At 36.9% G+C, this 23580-nt stretch overlaps 1 long non-coding RNA gene across 1 annotated transcript; it reads left to right on the forward strand.

Annotated features, from left to right (window-relative positions):
• The first annotated feature begins 444 nt into the window (after window positions 1-444).
• On the forward strand, window positions 445-23345 carry LOC141516373 (uncharacterized). The gene is made up of 3 exons (XR_012476675.1): window positions 445-518; window positions 4643-4723; window positions 23165-23345. It is a non-coding gene; the product is annotated as an uncharacterized LOC141516373 (long non-coding RNA).
• The last annotated feature ends 235 nt before the right edge of the window (window positions 23346-23580 follow it).

Raw genomic sequence — 23580 nt, forward strand, 5'->3', positions numbered from 1 at the left:
ATTCTGACAATTGACAGACTCTCCTAAAGGAGGAGAAAAATTCAAGCTACTTTGGAATTTTTCTTTTATCCTGAAAAAGGAAGTGTCTATCTTCCTAAAAGAACTATTGTTTAAACCTCTGGTATTCAAAATCAAAGAGCAATGTCTCCCTTTTGCTAGCAGATGAACTGAGGTCTCCTGCCGAAAACTTGTAAAAACTCCACAAGCTCAAGGCAGTGGATAACAGCAACCTTAGGATCAGAGAATACTTTCAAGCAACAACCTTAAGAAACCCATCCCTAGCAAACATTTAGCACCAAACCAAACCAACAAAGGACAGGATTATTGGGAAGAAGACTATGACATCACCAGAAGTCATAATTGACCTTGTGGCATCATATGGGATGTACAAGGTCCTTCTCTGTATGTATGCCCTTGCTCATGAGCTCCCTTCATGAATAACCTTCCACAAATATTCTCTAAGGCATCCACATTCCCTATGGGTTTCCCTTCAAGTCTGCAATTTCTTTCCATTGAAGGTATATGTATTTGTAGGAAAATTATTCCCAAATTTAGGGGGGGAAGAATATTTATTGCTCCTTTGCTCAATGTGCTATTTCAGTAAATGCTTTGCTTTGAATAAATTTAATCTTCCAGCTGACAAGTAAAAAATGAACATACTGTTGAGGGATCAGATGCTGTTGTTATGAGAAGCTCACTAGGAATCTTGAACCTGAGGTAGCCTGTAGAGGCACATTGTGTGAGCTAGAATTTTCCCCAGATGGTCTATATCCAAAATGAGGAGTCAGGCTAGATTCAATTTTCATGTTGAATCTGTTGTCAACATGGATTTGAGTATATTTTTTCTGGAGACTTCTCTTTATGAAATTTTGATCCATAATATTTGCTCATCATGACACTTTTTTTTTCAACTTGCTCCTTTCCATCATTTGAAAAACCATTAGATTTTGAGGATCTTTGTTATTCCCAGGGATGTGCTACAATATGTTTAACAACTAGGTCTCAGAAAAAAATGTATGTGGGACACATTTTAAAGCTTAATCTGAATTATTAACATTTTCTCCATCAATTTCCTCAGACTAGATGATCAAGAATGCAATGAATCAAGTCCTGACTTGTAGCATCTGCAGATTTCTGAGGTGTCAATGCTCGCACTGAAAAATTAATTATCAGTTGATACAAACTGGTTGCATCCCTAATTTTCTCTCCTTTGCCTTTTTTATAATCAAATTAGAAAATCTATACAAAGTGCTTCACAAACCTTAACGTACCATATAGAGTTTAGCTATTATCTTTACATAATCATAGTCATCTATTCACAGGGGACAGAGAGGAGACAAGGCTATTTCATAAAGCCTCATAATCAGTGAGAATTTTTCACTGAGCAAGGAAACAAATGAAAAAGGAACTTGGACCAAAGTAACAAATGATATCAGAATTTGGAATGGACTTTCCCAGAGATGGCTTTTCAGTTGGGCTTATTTTGATCTCTAATACTTAGGTTCTGGAGCTGGAAGGGAAACTGGGGATCATCTTGCCTATATCCCTCTTTTAACTGTTGAGGAAGGGACACCAAAAATCGTGATTAAGGCAGACATACTCTGCATTAAGCTATCGCAAATCTCTGTCATTGTACACTAACTTGATTACTTTTAAAACCAAATCACAAATTCTAAAGTCACAAAATTCCACTTGCCATGCTATTCAGTCATTCATTTAAAACACTCATGTCTGTTCCTTTAAAATGACTTGCCCTATAATATGGTTTCATCTAGCTTTATTCTTTTATAGAGTCCATTCGTGATATCAGTGAAGAAAATGAAAACACTTCTCTAATCCCCTTATGATGATGAATTCAGAATAATTTCCCAACTGAGAGACAGCAGGGTCTAGTGGGGTGCTACTTTTGGAGTCTAAAGGGAACAAGTTTTGAAGCATGTCACTGACACTATCTGTGAAATCATTGGCAATCATTTCATCTCTGACCCCTCAGGTTCCTGTGTATAATAAGAAAAATAGTAGCTATAAAAGCTATTTCAAAGGGTTAGAATGAGGATCAAACAGGTTAATGTAAATAAAAGTCCTTTGTAAAATTTCAAATCCATATAAAGGTACACTAAAATTAATATTATTATCTATTATCTCACCTACAGACACCTTGGGTATCTGTATAACATTCAGGAGCTTGGTGAAGTTCAGGTGAGGATAATAAAAGTATAGGGTGGTTTTTATGATTTCCCACAGTCAGAAGAAGACATAGTCACAGTTTATTGTCATTTAAGACTACTACTACTAATAATATTATTTCCTAGTACCAATCCAAAATTAAGAAAGGATCTATCTAGATTATACTACAATTAATCAAATCAAAAGAAGGATTTAAAAGTAGAGGTTGATTCATTTTTAATATTACATTCTTTTAAGGTTCAAGCTCAGAATAGGGTTAAATGAGATTAGAATTAAGAGGTTCTATAAGAAGATGACTAATGTTCTATTAATTTTATATTGATAAGAGGAGTGATAGACATGAAATGTATAGAAAGATGGTTATTTATACCACAGTTGTAGAACAAAGACAAAACACTCAAACTATCCATTCATCTACTGTAAGAAACACTAGTACATCCTGAGTTTCTCGAACACAAAATAAAATAAGAAGCAGCCAAATATATGAGAAAAATAAAGCAGAACCCTGCTAGAGAGGTAATGGAAAGAATGCCAGTTGTAGAATAAGGAAACTAGGCCCAAATCCTAGTTCTCTTTCTACCTTTATGACCTTGAACAAACTTACTTAACTTCCCTGGACCCCAGTTTCTTCCTCAACAAAAAGGAGAGAAGTTGGATTGAATGATCTCTAAGGTTTCCTCCAGCTCTATATATTTATGATTCTATGATTCCTTCTTGAATGCCAGAATGCTAAAGCAGGAGAGTTTGACTTTTATATGTCAACTACCTGTCCAAAGACAAATAGCTTACAATAACCACTGCACTTACATGATTTTTCAATATAAATTCAGTCCGATATTTATGGATTACTCTGTGCAAGGAAGAATGCGAAAGTACAATATAGGAACTACTGAGAGCTCTCTTTCTTCATTCAGGGGAATGAAAGATGACTCTCAGCTGTGGTAATTCCTATTCACTCAGTTCATGTACCTGACCTGCATCAGAATTTTTTTTTCCAGAAGGAGCTGATACAGTACTACTCCAAGAGATAGTTTCTATAGAGGTGGCTGGAAATAGTGGAGGTGGTTGGAATTGCCTTAAGATTAAAGGGTGAAAATCTAGATCACCTGGTCTCCCAGTGAAAAGTACTGAATTTGGAGTCGGATGATACCTCTGTTACCAGCTACCTGGATGATTTTAGGAAAGTTGTTTAAACTTTATGGGACTTGTTTCCTCATCTGTAAAATGAATGAGGCTAGACTACATGATATCAAATGTCCCTTCCTTTACTAAGTTCAAGATCCTATGATCCTATAATTAATGAGTCAAGAGAAATACCTTCAGGATATAAGCACACAATTCTCACACAAGAGCCCTCTCTGGACATCCTAGCCTTTGTCCCCTTCAAGGACTGTATGCTCTTCAAATTTTTATTTCTTCGAGAGGTTTACAGCATGATTTAAGATGGGAAGCTTTGAATGAATCATAGCACTTAATATATGTGTTCTCATCCAAATATTTTAGCTCTTGGCAGAAAACTTCATATAAGACACTAAAGTCCAGGAACTATATGTAATTCACAAGGGCAATAAAAGAAATATACTCAATTAACCTTACTCTGGAAAAAATTTAATTAAAAAAAAACACAGTTGGGGGGAATAAATGAGGAAACAACATGGTAGGTCCTGTCATAAACCAGAAAAGGTAATAAGAGCAAGGACAGAGGTACAAAGGTCAAGGTGTTTATGCCTCTATCAAATCTTATGCTACTTCACATCAATGATATTTCTTGTCTACAAGTGACCTATAGAGAGACTTCCTGGAAAATTTGGAAAAATCCACTCTTGACTTGTTGTACTAGGGCTGATTAAATCTCATGCATGTGGAACTTGTCATTTTCTTTTCCACATTAGCAGCAGTGTTGAGGTACTCTCTAAGATAGCTTTCTGAGGGGCTAGGTAGACTTTGTCCATTCTCCCCCTCAATACTTGAGGGGCTATTGACTGAGGACCTTGATTTAGATTTCAGATACAGGTCTTGGCTGGTTTCTCAAGAGACTCATGTAAAAGGTTCTTTATGACCAAAAGAAATTCCCTTTCATTCTTACATTTTATCACTGACATCAATCTGCCTGCTGTCTTGTCAATGAACAACCCAAGCAGATCTGTCTACATCAATCCATATTTGAAAAAGAAAAAAAACTCATAGAATTAAATATAGGTTTAATCCACAGAAAGGTCAAAATATTGTTATGTTTTTTTAAAGAAATGTGTCAGAGAATGTTAACTGAATGGTTTCAAAAATACTTTTTATCAAACCTTGATTGCTACCCATGGAATTTCAGTAATTCAAGAGTTTTTTTTATTATTTTTTGAAGTAGAGAACTAGAAAATTGCCAGGTTTAAAATCAATTTACTCAGGAGTCGCCTTCAACCAGCAATCACCACCTTTCTCATTGCTGCCTTGGCTTTCCCAGGTTCCATTTCTTGCAGAGTTCCTGTTAAGTGCAACTGTCCTTGCCAATTATAGCCTGTAAGGAGAAGACTAAAGGGGTCAGGTAAGACCTTTCAGCAAGTGAGCCTAACTGATCCCAACTGATGGGAACCAAAAGGAAAGGGTCAGTTTTTAAATTTCCCAAGCATTTAGAAATGTACTTTATGTGCAGTCACTATGATAATAACTCAGAAACTGTTCTGACAGCCTTGATCCTACTCATATACCTACTCAATATACCAAATTCTATGCATGGAAAAAAGGGTGAATGGGAGTAGGTGATGGGTCCCAGTGAGACTATAGAAAAGCATAGCTAAAGGCAAAAAAAAAAGAGAGAGGAGGGGGAAGCTGGAAGCAGCACAGTCATTTTGATTATAGGTAATACAGAATTTTCTCTGAGTCAATGGGGTATAATAGGTTCAATCCACTGACTGGGATTAGGAAGACTGGATTCAAATCCTATCTCTGATACATACCAGTGTGTAACCATGAACAAGTCACTCAACCTCTCAGTATCCTAGATAACTGAAAAATCATATGCTGTATGGTAGCCCCAGACCTACAGCAAGAGAAAAAATTTTTATATTGGGGAGTTCCTTATCAAATATATTACTCAATCCCCACAAAAGTAGAACATTCTAAGAAGATGAGTTACATAGGAATTACCAATAGGAATCTGCACAAAAGGAAGGAAGGGGAAGAGGAGGGGAAGAAAGAAAGGGAGGAAGGGAGCAAGGAAGGGAGAAATGGAGGAAAAAGGAAAGGAATGAGGGGGAGAGGAGAGAGAAGGAGGAAAGAAAGAAAGAGGGAGGGAAGGATGAAGAAGAAAAGACTTTGGAATCTCACTATGAAATGATTCTGTATTTTTTGTTGTGATTTTTTGTTGTTTTGTCATACATTTAGTTTTGGTTTTGTTTTTTTAAATCCTGAAATATTAATGAAACCAGCACAAAGGAAGTCTATAGTTGTGATGATGAGGCATTTCAAGTATACGCACTACAGAGACCTCTTTTGCTTGAAAAGCAAAATAGTTAATCGAAAAAAAAAAACCTTGACAATGATTTCTTCTTTCAGAAGATAGAGTGAACAATAAAGGGAACTACTGATCAAAAAAGGTTGAACTGATAAGTGAAATGAAAACTAAGTTCTAATCAATTAGGAAGAAAATGCCAGGAAAAGGCTAACATTTAACCAAAGTGAATTTCAAAGTGTTCAGAGATTGAAGTTGGGTCCCATTTTCTTAGATTCAAAATAGGATTTGTTAATATAGGAAGTTCTCAAGAAGGAAATTTAACTTAGCTGAATACAGTAAGGAAAGAGGAAGGAGATATCTAAAGCTATACATGAAACTGTTGCATAGGTGATATGTGTATGTGTGTAGCTTATAAAACCAAGTTTTGGATATATCCTTGTGTATATGTATGTGCTTACATGTATACATTTATATATATATATATATATATATATATATATATATATATAATACTCTCACCATTTCTATAACACTTTCAGGCTTGCAAAGCACTTTATAAATATTATCTCATTGAAACAACCTGAATAGATAGATACCATTATTATTCATATTTTTACAGTTGAGCAAACTAAGGCACAAAGAACAAAGAAGTTAAGTGATTGGCCAGTATTGCACAGATAGTGCCTGAGGCTAAATTTGAAATCAAATCTTCTAGAAACCAGATCGGGTATTCTATTGACTGTTCTATCAAGCTGCCAGAATTGGAATTAATTGATTGATTAATTAGAAGGAAGCAAAATAAATGATTCAAGATTACTATAAGAAGCAAACTCTTAAGAATTCTGTTAGGAAAAATAATAAAACTCAGTGAGAAGAATCTGTAGTAAATTCCAACTCTAATATGGAGATCAATGTGTGTTCTCAAGGATGTGGGCACACCCTCTCCAAACACTGCAGATCACAACAAAGCCAAACAATCTCATCTGTTATTTGTCATATTTATTTTCTTTTCCCAGTAAATCTTTCCAAGAGGATCTAGCCAGAATGATGGAGATCTTCCTCTGCTTATTTTAATACTTTGAAAATTCCATTTAAGCCTTTGGACTACCCATTACTATTTGATGGACCCACCCCAAGACTGAGGCAGCCAGGTAATACAATGGATAGAGCAGCCCTGGAGTCAGAGTCAGAGTCAGAGTTCAAAAGTGACCTCAGACACTTAACATTCACTGGGTGACCTTGGGCAAGTCATTTAAGCCTATTTGTCTCACATCCAGAACCATCTCCAGTCTTCTTTATTGATATCTGACCTCTGGACCTAGATGGCCCTGGAGGAGAAAGTGAGAGACTTAGCACAACTCCACCTCACTTAAATCCAGTTCATGTGCATGGCATGGCATCTCCTCTGATGTCATGAACTTCTTCAGTAATGAAGGATAAGGGACAGTTGGGTGGTGAAGTGGATAGAACACCAAGCCCTGGACTTAGGAGGATCTGGGGTCAAATTCAGCCTCAGACCTAACTGTGTGACCTTAGGCAAGTCATTTAACCCCATTGCCTTGAAAAAACAAAAACAAAACAAACAAAGAAGGACAAACACCAGCAAGAAAACTGGGCCACCCCTTTTTTCCAAGGGATACATGTCTTTCCTCATGCCTTTTAGGTGCTTTCTAGGTAGTTTACTTAAATGCCTACTTTGTATTCCCCTTTGGATCACTTGAAATTTTAATTATTCTAAGATCTTGGTTCTTTATGACTATCAATGCTATAATATCATCAACCAGAATGTGAAAGATAGGCTTTTTCAGCAATGAGGAGTTAGGGATCAATCACTGAAACAAAGGGTAGTGTTTAAAACTCAAATTCCCAACCTTATTCAAATGAAGGTCCAGTTCACTTTCTGTTGCTGATACTGATGCAAGCTATTTGTACTATTGGATATCCAGAGTGTCAACATACACACATATCATAATTCAGGCAACATATGAATTTCATGAACTTTGTTTTTCCATTGTTACTAACTAACTCAATCTCTTTTGAATGATTTTGAAATGTAATATCTTCCAAATTCAACAAAAAATTGGAATTTTTAGGCGCTGTGGGACAAAAGAAGAAAATTAAGGAAAATATTGAACATTCATTTGGAGTAGTAAAATGAAATTGGACAATTTTGTACCTCTTTTGCTAAACTTTGATGTTTCTTTTATTTTTATACAAGTTCTATAAAAAATTCTATTAAAAATACCACCTATCTCCCAGAGTTGTAAGATACTTTTCAAGCTTTAAAGTTTCATATAAATGTCTGCTATTGTTTTTATTTTTGGTCTCTTTTAACTGATCTCACTTTCTGATTCTGTAATTCATGGTTCATGATTAGGTAGTTGGAAAACCTTCTCCCACCTTCATGCCTTTGGGATAAGGCATGTCTTCTGTGTCTGAAATATGCTCTACCTCTAACTACTAGAATTCTTCAAATCACAACTCATGTACCACTTGCTACACAATATCCTTCCTAATACCTCCCCTGCCCAATTCTAAAGACTCTGACTCTTGACATATGTCATATATACTTCACAAGATAGTTTGCAGTTACTTATGTATATGGGATACATAGGTATTCTACTATAATTCCATATTCAAACATATCTATATTCATACAATTTAACCTGCTTGAGTGGCAGGGACTATTTTAAGTGACTTTTATATCCTAAGCCTCTAGCATAATGCCTCATGCTGATATACACTTAATAAATGTTTATAGAATTGCCCCTATATTCTGATATTTCCATTTCAATAACTTGTTCTACCTTGTTAGTTGAATCCTTCAAAACAGAAATTTAATTTTTCTAGAGTCTCTCATTGACTGCATTATCCAAAGAGGAGAAAATGAAATGAGTAAGAACTTTTGTTCTCCTTCAACACTTACACAGGCTTTCTCACCACTGAGAAATGTCTCCAGTATCATCTCTCTACAAGATGCTACTTTACAGATAACTGGAGAAGGAAGGAAGGAAGGAAGGAAGGAAGGAAGGAAGGAAGGAAGGAAGGAAGGAAGGAAGGAAGGAAGGAAGGAAGGAAGGAAGGAAAGAAGGAAAGAAGGAAGGAAGGAAGGAAGGAAGGAAGGAAGGAAGGAAGGAAGGAAGGAAGGAAGGAAGGAAGGAAAGAAGGAATGGAGGGAAGGAGGGAAGGAGGAAGGGAGGAAAGAAGAGAGGAAGGGAGGGATGGAGGGATAGAGGGAGATAGGGAGGGAGGGAGGGAGGGAGGAAGAGGAAGATTCTGGTAATATTAAATCATGTTTGAATTAGAAAATGTTTTTCTTCCAAAGAACTTCAAAGCTATTCCTATCAACACAGAACTGTAATGTAAACTAATGAGGCTGAATGGGCCTCAAGAGATTATTTCTTCCTTATTCCTGCCTCTGTACATTAAAACATCTAAAGCAACTAGGATCAATGGTTACTCATTTTATACTCTTCCCTGAATAGTCCATTCCATTGCTATTACGATTACATCTAATTTGAAACCCTTTCTGATTTAATTTCAGCACATTTATTCTTTCTATGATCTTTCATGAACATTAACAATTGAGATAATAACGTACGGAAATATATTACCCATTTCATATATGAGAAAACCAAGGCACAGGCTTTAGCTGATAATCTTAAATTTAAGAACCAAGAACCAAGACTAAAACTTGTTTTCCATTTTGAATCAGGTCAACTGAACAAGCATTTTTAAGCACCTACCTACCATGTGTCAGAGGCTGAAGATACATTTATACCTGGAGAAACGTAAAGCATTGTCTCAGCAGTTTTATAGTTGAACTGAGAGAAAACAATGTATAAAATAATTAGAAAACAGCAAGCTGCTGAACGATGTCCTAATTTTGATGAATGCAATAGGAGTTGGAAAATGAAAAAAAGTTCCATAATCTAAAGTAGAGATACCTGATATAAAACAAATAAAGCAGGGCAGTTAGGTGGCACAGTAGATTCAGCACTGGCCCTGGAGTCAGGAGGACCTGAGTTCAAATCATGTCTCAGACACATAATAGTTACCTAGCTGTCACTTAGTGACCTTGGGCAAATCACTTAACTCCACTGCCTTGTAAAGACTTTAAAAAAAAGCACTGAAATCACTCATAGACCTAAGTCTAATTTTACTTCCACCTCTTACTTTCAGTATGAGACTCTTAATAATACTTTATATATTCATTGAACTTAATGGTTTTCAAGTGATTGAACATAAAGTACCAGTTTGGTCTTCAAGCAAACAATTGAATAACCAATTTCTCTGGTGTGTAACAAGATAATTTTGCTTTATGGTATGGATTGAACTAAATGGTCACTGAGGTAATAAGTTCACTAATTTGGATCTAGAAGAAAAATTTGAGGCCAACCTTTTCATTTTGCAAATGAAGAAATTGAGTCCCAGAGATGTTATTCTCCTAAGTCCACAAAAGATTTAAGTCACTTAACTATTTGTCTCCCCAATTCTTCTTACTCTATATAATCTTTCCATTACCATCAATTTATAATCAATAAACTTTTTAAGCACATAATATATTTCAATTATTATACTAACTGATAAATAAAAAGGTCTCAAGAAACTTAAAATCTAATGGAAACAACATGAAAACAAAGCAATACACAGGATTTTAAAAAAAGAAATAATTAACAGAGGAAAGGAAGTAGAACTAAGAGGTTTTGTAGGAGGTTCCTTATAGAAAGTGGAATTTTAGTTAGGACTTAAAGAAAGTCAGGGTAGTCAGTAATCAGAGTGAAGAAAAGAGAACATTCCAAGCACAGGGAAACAGAGAAAAAAGCCAGAGCTAAAAGATAAGAACTGGCCAGGTAGCCATTGTCACTGGATCAAAGAGCATGTGTTTGGGAGTAAGGTATAAAAAGACTGGAAAAGTTGGAAGTGACTAGATTAGGAAGGATTTTGAATATTTTTTTTATATTTGATCCTAGAGGCAATAGGGAGCCATGGGAATTTATTGAGTTGGGGTGAGGGGTTGAAGAAGTTTGAAATGATTTGACAGGTGTTTCAGGAAAATCATTTCGGTGGAAGAATGGAGGATATATTACAGGCAAAGAGAACTATCAGTAATCTATTGTAATAATCCAGTTGTGAAGTGGTAGCAATGTCAGAGTAGAGAAGCCAGCATATAGGAAAGATGCTACAAAAATGAAATCAACAGATCTTGGTTAGAGTGGATATGGGAGAATAGAAATAATGAGTACGGGATGATTCCCAGGTTATGAGTCTGAGGAACTGGCCTTGCCTTTTAGAGCAATTGATAGGTAAGAGTTGGGAGAGATTTGGGGGAAAGATGCTGATCATATTAAACTCTGAGTTTCTAGGATTCTGAGACAAACAAGAAAGATATCAATATCCTCATCTTATATATGAGAGAATTGAGTTTCAGTTTGATTTACCCAAGACCACATGACGTATAAGTGATAGATCTGAAAATTGAACCTAGATCCTTTGACCTTCAATCCAGGTCTGTTTCCAGTTTTGAAACTCTAAAATGATAGCATTTGCTCTCCCTGTTTTACCATATGTCTGTAAGAATAAAATAACAATGTAAATGGGATAGCTCTTTCAACTATAAAACCCAATATAAATGTTCTATTTAGCATTAAAACTTATGACAACCTGACCCTTTCCTATGGTACTGGGAGTCTAGTGCAGATACAGAATGTCTTAGAGGACATCCTTCCAGGTGGAGGAAGCCATGAACCTCATTTCCAGGAAATGCATTGACCATGTGGAATAGAGACACCCCAGAGAGACATCGAAGCATATGGGAAGATTTCGTACCTAGTTCCAGCTGACAAACCAAGTTGAGGTTCTTTGATTGGTTGCTGAGGTATTCAAAATAATCTAGCAGTCTTGCTTCAGATCTCTTAGAAGAGCTTGGAGATTCCAAGCTGCTTGATGACAGAGGTCCTTGATGATGAAGCCACTGAAGAAAGGAGTGATGTCTTTGACCTTGTGAGTTTGAAAGGTCTGGAGGCTAGCTTGACTGCCCAACTTTTCAGAGTCCAAGTTTGCTTGGACTCTGATGTCCAAGGGAATAAGGAATAATATTTGAGAAGGAACTTTGGAACTTGAAACCAGCAGTAATTAAAATAACGACTCACCCAGTAGACAAGCCATCTTTACTTGTGGCTTTGCTATGTAAGATGTGAACTAAGTTAAACCTACTCTTCCAGAAGATCAAGGTGGCAGAGGAGAAGGTATCGTCTCAGGGTACTAGGAAAAATGTTTATACTTTCTTTTTGCTGTATTTTCAAAGGAAAGTGATTAAACCACTTTAATTAAAGCACTTGGTAAAGATGATACAGTGAGTTGAAGCTCAAAAGGGATGGAATATGAATAACCAGTTGGACTTGAACCAAGTAACTTGATTAGTTTGTATGGAAACATTTCTAAGCACAAATATATTGAACTGAAGCACAATTCAAGTAAGGGGAGGAATTCAAGGAAATTATCTCGGCTACTCTGAGAAGGCATTGATAAGTAGGACACATGTTGATATAATGACTTCCCTGATCAGGACCTAGCTAGTTTTAAACAAAATCTGTTGGATTTTCACAATAGGAGATAAATTGAGAATTAATTAATAGCATGATGAGATTGTTGTGATTGACTTCTATTCCCTCTATTTCCCTTTGTAAAACCCCTGCCCCATATGGATAGTCAAGTCCAAGCCCCCAGAGAGTACCACACCCTCTACATCTGGATAAGTAGACAAGAAGAAGAAAAGCTCAATCATCAGTTGTTTCTGGATACAGTCATCTCATTCCACATGAGTACCTGGTAATCTGTCTCCCTTCCTCTGAGCCAACTGTGTCTTCTGCCAGACAGTCAGCAAGCTATTCTCCTCCCACTGCTCAGAAGCTGCCCAGGTCTGATTTCCCGGGCTGTTCCCATCCATTTTGTTGACAAGGATATTCTTTTGGTTGACAAGTGTTTTTAGTTGCTACCTCTTGTTGATCCCATTGGAGAGAAAAAAAAGCAAAAACTGTGGCTGGGGCTGGAGTCCAACATAGATTTCCTTTTCATTGGATTCCAGTTGAGCAGTGTCTCTGCCAAGGCAGTTTGAACCTGACTGATGAGCAAAGGAGAATTGGTCACATCCTAGAGGCTAATATTACAAAGTTGTTGGGGTTTTTTTGTTTTCTTTTTTTTAAGTAAGCAGGGTCCAGGATTTTATTTATCTTTCTCTTTCAAAGCAACTCAGCCAGCCAATAGTTGCAATGGCAATTTTCTTATAGTTCAGATTTTTGAGATGTTGAAGAGCAACTATATTCTATTTCTTATATAAAACCACCTTGTTTGTAGAGATGTGCTTCTCTATGTGGTTAAACATTGCTAATGGAGTTGAAATCCATGCACATTCCCTCGCACATCCATCCCCAATCATCTCCCAGATGCAGAGTAGAGAAAACATTAGGTTCAGTGCTCCTGTTTATCCTTTTATTCTACTCGTTTCTCTCTGTATCATTTCACAAGTTTTTTCAGCTTTCTCTGAAACCACCTCCTGTCATTCTAATACATTCATATGATGTAATTTGTTCAGATCTTCCTCAGTTGGTGAGTTTTTTGTTGTTGTTGTTTAGTCATTTCTAGCTCTTCATGACTCCATTTGGCATTTTTTTTTGGCAAATATATTGAATGGCTTGCTATTTCCTTCCCCAGTTCATTTTACAGAGGAGGAAACTGAGATAAGCAAGATTGAATGACTTGGTCAGAGTCCCACGCTAGTCTCTGAGACCAGATTTGAACTCAGGAAAATGAGTCTTCCTAGCACCATTCTCAGTACTCTATCCACTGCCATACTTAATAAATGCATAGTCAATTTTTTACTATAATGAAGAAATCTATTCCAAACATTTTTATAAGAATGGATCTTTCTCCTCCCTTAATCTGTTTGAGGTATAGATCTAATATTGAGATCACTGGGTCAGAAACTTTACAATTTCATTTTATTTTCATACCAATCCTGAGAAGCAGTTCCCATGAGGAAACTGAAGTAATCAAGGATTAAATAATAGGGTCACATGCTAAAGAATATCTAAGAATTTGACTTCAGTCTTCCTGCAGCTGAGTCTAGCACTCTTCCACTGTACTATTGAACTGCCTATCTTGGTAAGAAAGGTAAATATTTTTGAAATATTCGTCTGTTATATTTTTTCAATCTTTCAACTTTGTTTTAATATTTCTTATTGTCTCATTAGGTCATTTAGTTCTGTTGAAGCTGTTCTAATTGATGGGAAATCTATGGCTGTCTTGTTAAATAAGTTTGTTATAATTGTCTTTGCAAATCTTTTCTCCAAAATTCTCATTTCTTTTCCAGTTCTCTCTTCTTACACCCTAATTTCATTTATAAATTCTTTTTAATTTTTGCCTCATCTTTTAGGAATTCTAGTTGACATTATGGCAATTAGTAGTCATTTTTGTTTTGTATTTCCATTCCAAAAATCACTCTCCCTGACTGAGAAAACAGAACAACATAACAGCAAAGCAAAACAAATGAGTGGCTCCCCTTCTTCTGGCCCCATCAATCCTAAACAGTCATCTCATTTCTGATTTGATCCTTCTCTTCCCTACCATAGCAAAATAAAATCCTTTTTGCTGTCTTTAGCTTCCCTGTCTTGACTCACCTTATTTTAAACCCTAGAACTTCCAACATGCCCCATTTCTTTATCCTCTGCCCTGTTGATTGTCCCTGGGTCCTTACTTTGCGTATGCAATTTAAAAGTTGGTAGATGAGTTCCTAGGGCATAAGTATCACTTAATTTCCCCTTTCCTCCATCACTGATATTGCTACTTTTACATCTTCAGAATTTCATTCTTGGGAGTTCCCTTCCCTTCTGGACTGATTTCTCTATAGAATTTTAGTCCCTGGAATCATACTTACCTCTCTTTCAACCCTTTAGAATATGTTCTCCTTAAATCTAGGGTACATATCAGACTATTCCCTGCTTTCCTATCCTTTGGTTAAAAAAAAATTAAATGTCTTAATAGAAGCTCAGCATTTAGCAGCAATAAAAATAACTACTGAATTTGCTTAGCAACTATTTATGAATAAATAAATAATTCTAAGTGCTTTTCTATGTGCAAATGCATTGTGCTGAGTACTGTAAGTACAAATAGGAAGGGAAGGCAAGTCCTGTTATTAAGGAGTTCATATCCTATGGCAGGGGGAGATAACACACATGGAAGAATTCAGCTACAAGATGAAAAGGTGCAATGGTCCTTAAGGTACAACCATGAGGCAGATGGTAATGCCTTCTAGTTTCATTTAACACTTTTAGAGTCATAGCAGTCAAAGCACTGTCTGATGTTGAACCATATGACAGTGCCAAAGATGTTGGCAGTCAGATCTTTCTTTGCTGGGTGCTCCAGATGTGTCTGTGACACCTGTAGCAGCTGCCAACAGATTGCATCTCCATAAGGATTGCTTCCTAAGATAATGGCTATGGACACTGTTCTGAAGCTATTCCATAGGCTCTTGACTGTCTCTGTCAGGATCTGTCAAGATGGTGGTGTGGGTTGACCTGCCTTGGGACACACTGCCTCCTCTCTTTTCCTTAAGGTGTCTTGCTGCTTAAGGTTGGTTTGCCCACTCCCTAGTTGACAACCGCTGCCTTCTTATCCACAACATTGTTTCCCAGGATGATGGCTGTGAGGATTGGGTTGAAATTAGGACAAGCACAGCACTACCATTCCAGGTCTCTTGTGCTTATCTTCCTTTCAATGGCAGTTGGTAGATGTTGTTCCTGGTGGTAATAATGATTTCTCCCCATCATTGACTGTGGCAGCAGATAAACTAGAAGCAGTTCTAGTGGTTTGGGGGAGGAGATAATGTACTGCTATTTCCAAGGCTCTCGGTTTCAAGGTCTTGGGTTGTCTCCCAGACACTTGCATTTAGACTAATTAATTTCTATGCATAAAATATTATAACATTACTTCGGTGACTCAGTTAATCCCCATTGGAATTCTTTGTCCATTCATTCTCATATGATTAATTATAGCTAGTGTTAGATCCATTCTTTTAGTTCTACTTTTTTCACTTGCATTTTCTTATAAAGATTTTTATCAGAATTTTTTTGGTATTCTTCCTGCTTTTTGGTCTTAATTTCTTTTGTGTATTCCATTCCATTTAACATCCCACACTTGCTTTCCTCTTAGCTTCCACTCCTTAAATATAGTTATGAAATGGAAGCCACACTTCTCTTCTTCTGCCAATCACAGAGGTTCCATTCATTTTCACTCTAGTCATTCCTTTCCTTCTCATGGTGGCAATAGAGTTCAGAAGAGCAGTTTCTGTTGTTGACTCCTTTTGAAAAAATGAAATTATTATTTGTGGAATAATTGTGAAAATATAGCCACCCTGCTTAGATAGAGAGACAAAGTTTCAGCAGATGTGTGAATAATCAAACTCCCCTGTCACTTAAAAAGTAATCATTTAAAGTTGACATGTATATTTAATACTTTTAGGTTTATGAAATATTTTATAAGCATTATCTGATTCTGTCTTTGCAGATGTTATTATTATCCTGACAAATTTACATATTTGGAAACTGGGAAACTGAGTACAAGATGAAGTGATGTACCCAGGATTATACACCTAGTTAGTAAACACCTGGATTTCTTGGCCTCAAATCCAGTCTATTAATCTTTGCTATATGCTGCTTTACTGTATTGTTCTCATGTCAGATTTATCCGCAACTTTTTTAACACCTCAGCTGGATGGCACAGTTGATAGAGTTATTACCCTGGAGTCAGAAAGATCTGAGTTCAAATCCAGTCTCTGAAACTTGCTAGCTCTGTCATCCAGGGCAAGTCACTCAACCTCTTTTAAACTGTTAAGATATGGCAAACTGTCCCCTGAATTTGTCTTTTTGAGTTGCCATTTTTTCCAGAAACAATAGATCCATGATTGACTATGATGGGTCTCAGTTTCCTAATCTATAAAAATAGAGGCATTCAAAGCACCTATCTCAAAAGTTATTGTGAAGATAAGACAAGTATGTTTGTAAATTGCTTTGCTCTTTCAGTGCTGTCATCATCATGATCATCATCATGAAATTCCTCTTTATGATCATATGCTTAGTGATATAACCTAGCAAATTTGACCTCCATTTTTCTTCAACCAAATATTTTCCATTATGCACCACACACTCATATACACACATACACACATACATGCATACATACATACATACACACATACATACACACATTACCTGGATTTCCTTACACATCTTATTCAGATAAAAAGCTACTCCTGGGGTGGCTAGGTGGCTCAGTAGATAGAGCACTGGCCCTGGTGTCAGGAATACCTGGGTTCAAATCCGGTCTCAGACACTTAATGATTACCAAGCTGTGTGGCCTTGGGCAAGCCACTTAACTCCACTGCCTTGCAAAAAAAAAAAAAAAAGCTACTCCCTCCACACCCCCAACTCTTTTAGCTTTCCTATTCCTTTTAAATAAATTCTACCTTTTCAGAATCATATGCTAATCATGGGTCCCATCCCATAGATCTGTAATAACTAGGTCAAATTCATTTAGACTCTCTAATTGTCTTGTTAATGTTCAGCTTGTGCATTTGTAGATATCTAAGGCTATGGATTTTATTTCTAATTCCTTTCTTAGAATTTGTCTCCTCTACATGTCTGAGCCTCTACTGCTATTCTTTCTATACTATAGCTGCTCTTTTTGAATTGTACATTGTTAAGTAACACAGTGCTGGGGCCTGGAGTTAGGAGGTGCTGAATTCAAATACAGCCTCAGAAACATACTACCTCTGTGACCCTGAATAAGGCAAATAGTAGGGACTTAAATCCTAATTCCTCTCCCTCTCTTGCCCTTGTAAGTTATACACTGCCACTTGGCCAGGATCTTATCATTCCTAGATCTCAAATATACCATGTTTTTAATTGTGTTTGCTTTCCAATCTACTTTTATTTTCTAAAGCCTTTTGTCTACCATAAGATGAATCAAGTAAGAAAAATCCAAAAGATGCTATTTGGGGTTCTTTTGGTTCTGTTTTGTTTTGTGGGTTTGCTGCATTAGAGAAAAGAGGAAGATCAAATAGAAAGAGGACTATTGTTGAGAGAGAATGCAACATTATTAACTGACAATGGCAGTGTTCCCTCTTCTTTTTTTCAGTTTAAAGCTATTTTAATTAAATTTTCAAAACTACAGGTAAATTTATTTTTACTGATTCTTATTAGAGGTGTTTTTTCCTTGGTCATTCTACTTGAATTCCAATATGGGAATTTAAACCCTTTTCTCAGATACCATCATAACCAATTCTCTTTATCTCCTAACTTCCTTCAGTTTGCAGAAGTTAGGAAAATACCACCTTTGTCCCTAAGGTCTTCATATTCTTACTGAAGATTTCATAATAATAGGATCATAGATTTAGAACTGGAAAGAATTTTTAACAATCACTGAATTTAACTCTTTATTTTATATATGAGAAAACTGAGGCCTGAAGAGGTCAATTATATTACACAAAGTCCCACAGATAGTAAATGGCAGTGCTAGGATTTGATCCCAGGACCCCTGATTCCGACTCCTGTGCTCTTCTACCTGCCTCAGGAGGAACAGTTTTACAACCATCCTTCCACCACTCAACTCCAGGAGGAACTATCGCAGTTCAGTACCTTTAGTAAGTGGCTAAAATGAAGAATTAGAGATTATACACAGCAAATTCACATAGATGGCACCAAACACAACATGCACAGAAGAAAGAAACACAGATATTGCCATTCTTAGCACTTTTCTGCCTAAGTCCCGTTTTTCAGTCACTTAATCATCTTTGCCATTCTCCTCTGATCAGAAACTGACAGAATGAGGTTTAAGAGGAACAAATGCACTCGGGAAGAAAAAAATCAACTACCAATTCAAGATGAAGGAAGGCTGGCTTCCTACAAGCACGACCCTAAGTAGGACACGCGCCACAAAGGGATTTTGAGCCAGCAATGTGACATAGCTATTAAGGAGTCAAACATGATTTGGAAGCACAATGAAGTAAATCAAAACAAAGGGTCTCCCAGGGGGTATCCAGCTTCACTGTATTTGACCTGGACTAGGTGATCTGTGACCACTGACAAATGTCACCCAAGAGATGTGCCTTCTGCTGTTCAAATTTCCCAATCTGCCTTTTTTCCCCCAAGGTCAGCTTTGGCATTTCCAGCTCAAGGGATTTCCCAAAGCCCCAGTTTAGAACAGAGGCAGACTCAGGAAACCCCACACTGACCTACTAGGACTCTGCACTGGGCGCAGTCAGTTTCCTGGTCATAGGAGTCTTGGGGAATCTAAAGACTTGAACCCCTTTCTCTTCTTCATGGTTCTAACCTTTGAACATCACAGAATCTCCAAGGTGAAGAGGACCTCATATTCTGTCTGGTTCTACCCACACCTAAATAGAAACTCTATTTTGGAGAAGATACACAGAACTGGAGATGCCAGTCAAATTTAAAGGGTACAGTGACAAGAAGACTAATACTGGTATCAGATGAGTTCAAATCTCATTTTTTGAAACATGCTATCTGTGTTTTGGGCAAGTCATTTAACCAGTTTTCTTCTCTGTAAAATGATGAGTTTGGATGATTTATTCTCTGAGGTTTGTTCTAGATCCCTGATTTTGTGACATCATGAACTTATTTTGGCATATTTTAATTCTCACAGGAAAAGACATATGGCTTAACTGGAGACACTCAAACTGAAGAGCACAAGCTAGAGAATAGCAGAGCTACTAGACTAGCCCCCCACCCATCCCCCTCACAAAACATAGGGTGAACCCCAATACTTTCAAAGTGAGATGTGGAAGTAGGCATTGATCCAAGCCTCAGTCATGAAGAGCAGGTCATGGCAGGAGAACAACTAGGAGCCTGTGCTGCTACAGCTGTAGAACAAGCTTTTCCCACTTCTGCTGTGTTCAATGAAAAGGATTCCCAGTCCCTTCATGTCCCAGGCATTCGAGTTGCTCAGTTATACAAGAAATACATAGGCAAGCCTGGTTTGATGGGTTAGGAAACTAAAAGTCTCTAGTTTTGAAGTACAGGCATAGAAAATTATAGAAAGGGAAAAGGAGTGTCAGGGTCATTCCTATATGAGTCTAGAAAGAGAGAGAGAGAGATTTTAGACAACCACAAATTTCCTCTACAGCATCTAAAACAAAGAACAGCTGATAGCTAACACCCAGCCTCTGACTAAAGACCTCTAATTATGTGAAATTCATTACCTTCTACATCAATCTATTCTACTTTTAAGAGTTTCATTCACTTGCTTTTCCCTTCATATTGAGCCAAAATTTGACTTCTATCCATTGCTCCCAATTCTGCCCTTGAAGTTCAAAAGTGTAAAAACAGTTTTAAAAAAAGAGAAATTAATTTACCCCAGAGCTCTCCAGATGCTCCCCCCTCAGCATTAATCTCTTCTTTGTCCTTCACAACACTACCATCGACATATATGTGCCCATAGCCCTGTTGGGGCTAGGTTCTCAACTCTTTAACTCACAATAATATGCAGAAATATGCCTCTAGAAGAAAAGAATTTCACCTGAATTCTAATTTATGGAAAAATTAGAAATGATTTAAAGCAGAAAATATGATCCTGTGGCTGAAAAGTAGGAAATACGGTCAAAATATTAAAGATTATTTATCCAGAAGAAAAGACTAAAGGAGACCTAATAAAACTCTTTAGAGGCTATTGTTACAAAGATGACCAACTATTTTCCATCATAGCAGAAAAGAAATCAATTATTTCTTGAGCTGTGGTTTCACTTGGCATCCAAAGACACAGGAAGGTGACAGAAAAGTTCAAGTCATGAATCTTACCTTCAAGGAGGTCACATAAGAAGATCAGTGGTATAAGATTAACGTGAAGTGAGAGCAAATAATTAAATAATATGAAACTAAGACTGTCTATATATAAATACTGTTATATGATGACAAGCCACTGCTACTTCTACTGGAGCTAAACAGAAAACTTGATGAGGAAGGGCTCTTGGAACCAAAGAAGGTTTTATGCTATATAAGCTACACACTGAAGAACAGGAGATATCTGTCGTGGAGGGAGAAAAGAAAAATCATTTCCAGGCTAGAGGAATAATGTGAAAACCTTAAAAGTCAATCAAAGGAACTTAGACTCAATATAGTAGGACACAGTGGAGCAGGAATTCTGAGCAAGGAAGTAAATCAGAGCAAATAATATCAAGGCAACAAGGAAAAAAGATTCTAATTAGGAAATTATTACAATAATAGAGCCATCAATAAGTGTAGCAATCAATTAATATAGTACTAAAGCCAGGTGCTATTCTAGGACACTGGAGATACAAAGACAAATGTGAAATAATTTTTGTTGTCAAGGAGTTCATATTCTATAGATGAAGAAAGTATATGACTGTGTGTATGTATATATGCATGAAAATATAAATATATAAAATAAATATAATAAAGACACAAGGTGACCTTGGAGGGGGGCTGCACAAGCAGTTATTAGGACCACGAAATGCCTCCTGTGAAAGGTGGCATTTTTTGCTAAGTCTCAAAGGAAGCTAGGGATTCCAAGAGACGGAGATGGGAAGGAAGCATATTTTTCAGTGGAAAAACTAAAAGATGGGAGAAGGACTGTCATGGATGAGGCCATGAAAAGATGGTTAACTGGACCAGGAGGGGGAAAAAAAGATGAGAAATTTCAAAGGGAAAACTCCACCAGACATTTGCTTAGATATAATTAAATTTGTATATTTCCAAGCAAGAGTCAGAATGTCTCAATAGGCCTAAATCAGATACCAAAGTATTCAAGCTCCTTAAGGTGTGACTGCTTGAAATTTGAGCATTTGATAGTTGAGTCCCCTTCTGGACTTCCTTATCCTTTCCCCAGGCAAGCATTGGAGGGACAGCTGACAACGAAGACAAGTTTTTACCTTTGAGGTCTCCATTTATTTACCAAAATACAAGTGCATAAATATCCTCTCCAGTCCCTAATCCACTTCTGCTCCTGTGGCACTTAGTAAAATAATGTTCTGGTGCTCAAGGACAGCAGGTGATGAAGATTTACAGTGTTTCTACAACAGTCCCTAACATTTGATAAAGTCATTTCTAATCCTATGCTTCAACATAGGTCTCACAGAGGCTCCAGCAAAGACCCACCCAGAAAATCTTTAACAAATTTCTCAGTTGAATAGATATAATAGGAATTTCCTATGCAGGTCATTCTTCATTGATCATAATTTTTTATTTGAATTTAAATTAAACTTTTTTTATAAAGGAGATGGAGGGTGGCCATTACTTTTACATTATTCAGAATGTAAGCTCATTGAGGGCTGAGACTTTTGATTCTTATCTTTGTATCACTAGCATTTAATAATGTCTGACACAAAATAGACAAATGACTATTAAATTGCATTGTAAATTATTAAACTAGAGCTTTTTACAAGAATCATTATTCACATATAATCCTGTTTAAAGAAGATTGTCAATAGCTTCACTACCTCTCTCCTATGCATCCTATTCCTTTTCCTCACAAAGGTACCACCCTGGTTTCAGCCTTTATCACCTCAAGCCTAGACTACTATAAGAGTTTTCTTGGTGAATCACGTATCTCCTCATTCCAATCCATCCTCCATGGAGTTGCCAAAGTGATCTTCCTGAAGAGTAGGCCTGAACATGTCACTCCTTCCCCCAATCAATAAACTCTAATGACTCCCTGTTACCTCCAAGATCTAATATAAAATCTTTAGTTTTGCAATGAAAGTCATCTAAAGGATTGCCTTTTCCTCTTTTCTCATATTTAATTCTTCTTAAACTTAATTCCTATATCAGGGATGAAAACCTTTTATTTATTTATAACATTATTCACCTGATATATTTGGTCAAACATTTAATTAATTCACCCATTAAAAGCTCAAGTTTTATTGAATTCTGACACTGTGGCAGCTCCAGACCAAATGACCCAGATATTTCCTACCCCTGCCCTATATACTTTAGCATCTAATACTCCATTTCCCAATTCCATGCCTTTCAGTGATCCTGGTATGCCCTCCCTCCTCACCTCTGAGTACTAGCTGCTTTTGCTTCCCTCCAGACTTAGTTCAAATTCTACTTTTTGCAGACTGTAAGAGACTGTTGAGGGTTGTAAACTTTTGACACCTGCTGTCTGCAAGCACCCGAGTTGTTTGACTTGTAATTAGAGAATGCCTGGGGATTGAGAGTGAAAAGGGTATTTAAACACTTGCTTGGGGTTGAATAAACAGAGAACTTTCCATCCTGGTCTCTGGCTTCTATAACATTCATCTGAGTAAAGGATAAGCTAGCTGGCAGGAACTTAACAGCAGACCTTTCCCCATCCCCTTCAACTACTAACTTTCACTGAGATTATCTTCCATTTGCTCTATTTTTATGTTGTATGTACATATTACTTGCATATTGTCTCTTCTAGTGGAATCTGAGTTCCTGGAGAAGAGAGAGGATGTTTTACTTTTTATTCTATTTCCAGAGTTTGGTACAATGCCAGAAGATACTAATTAGCTGTTAGCTTGACCTTATGAACAGGGATGGCCTCTTTTTTTGTACAAAAGTCAACTTCAGCATCTTTATCCTCTTGGCTCCTGATTGACACCCTGCCTGCTCATAAAAATACACTCTAGCTCACCAGTGTCACACCTTCATCATCCTCCACACAGAAACCAAGGTGATTTTCCTAAATCTCTAGTTGCTCTCCTGTTCAATAAACTCCAGTGGCTCTTGATAGTAATCCAGAATACCATATGAGCTCCTTTTCTCTGCCTCTTTGTTGTGGAATTGTTTTTCAGACAGGTCCAACTCTTCATGATCCCATTTTGGGTTTCCTTGACAAAGATACTGGAATGGTTTGCCATGTCCAACTCGGATCATTTTACAGATGAGGAAATT

Source organism: Macrotis lagotis, chromosome 3, assembly GCF_037893015.1.
Source record: "Macrotis lagotis isolate mMagLag1 chromosome 3, bilby.v1.9.chrom.fasta, whole genome shotgun sequence".
Taxonomy (NCBI): Eukaryota; Metazoa; Chordata; class Mammalia; order Peramelemorphia; family Peramelidae; genus Macrotis; species Macrotis lagotis.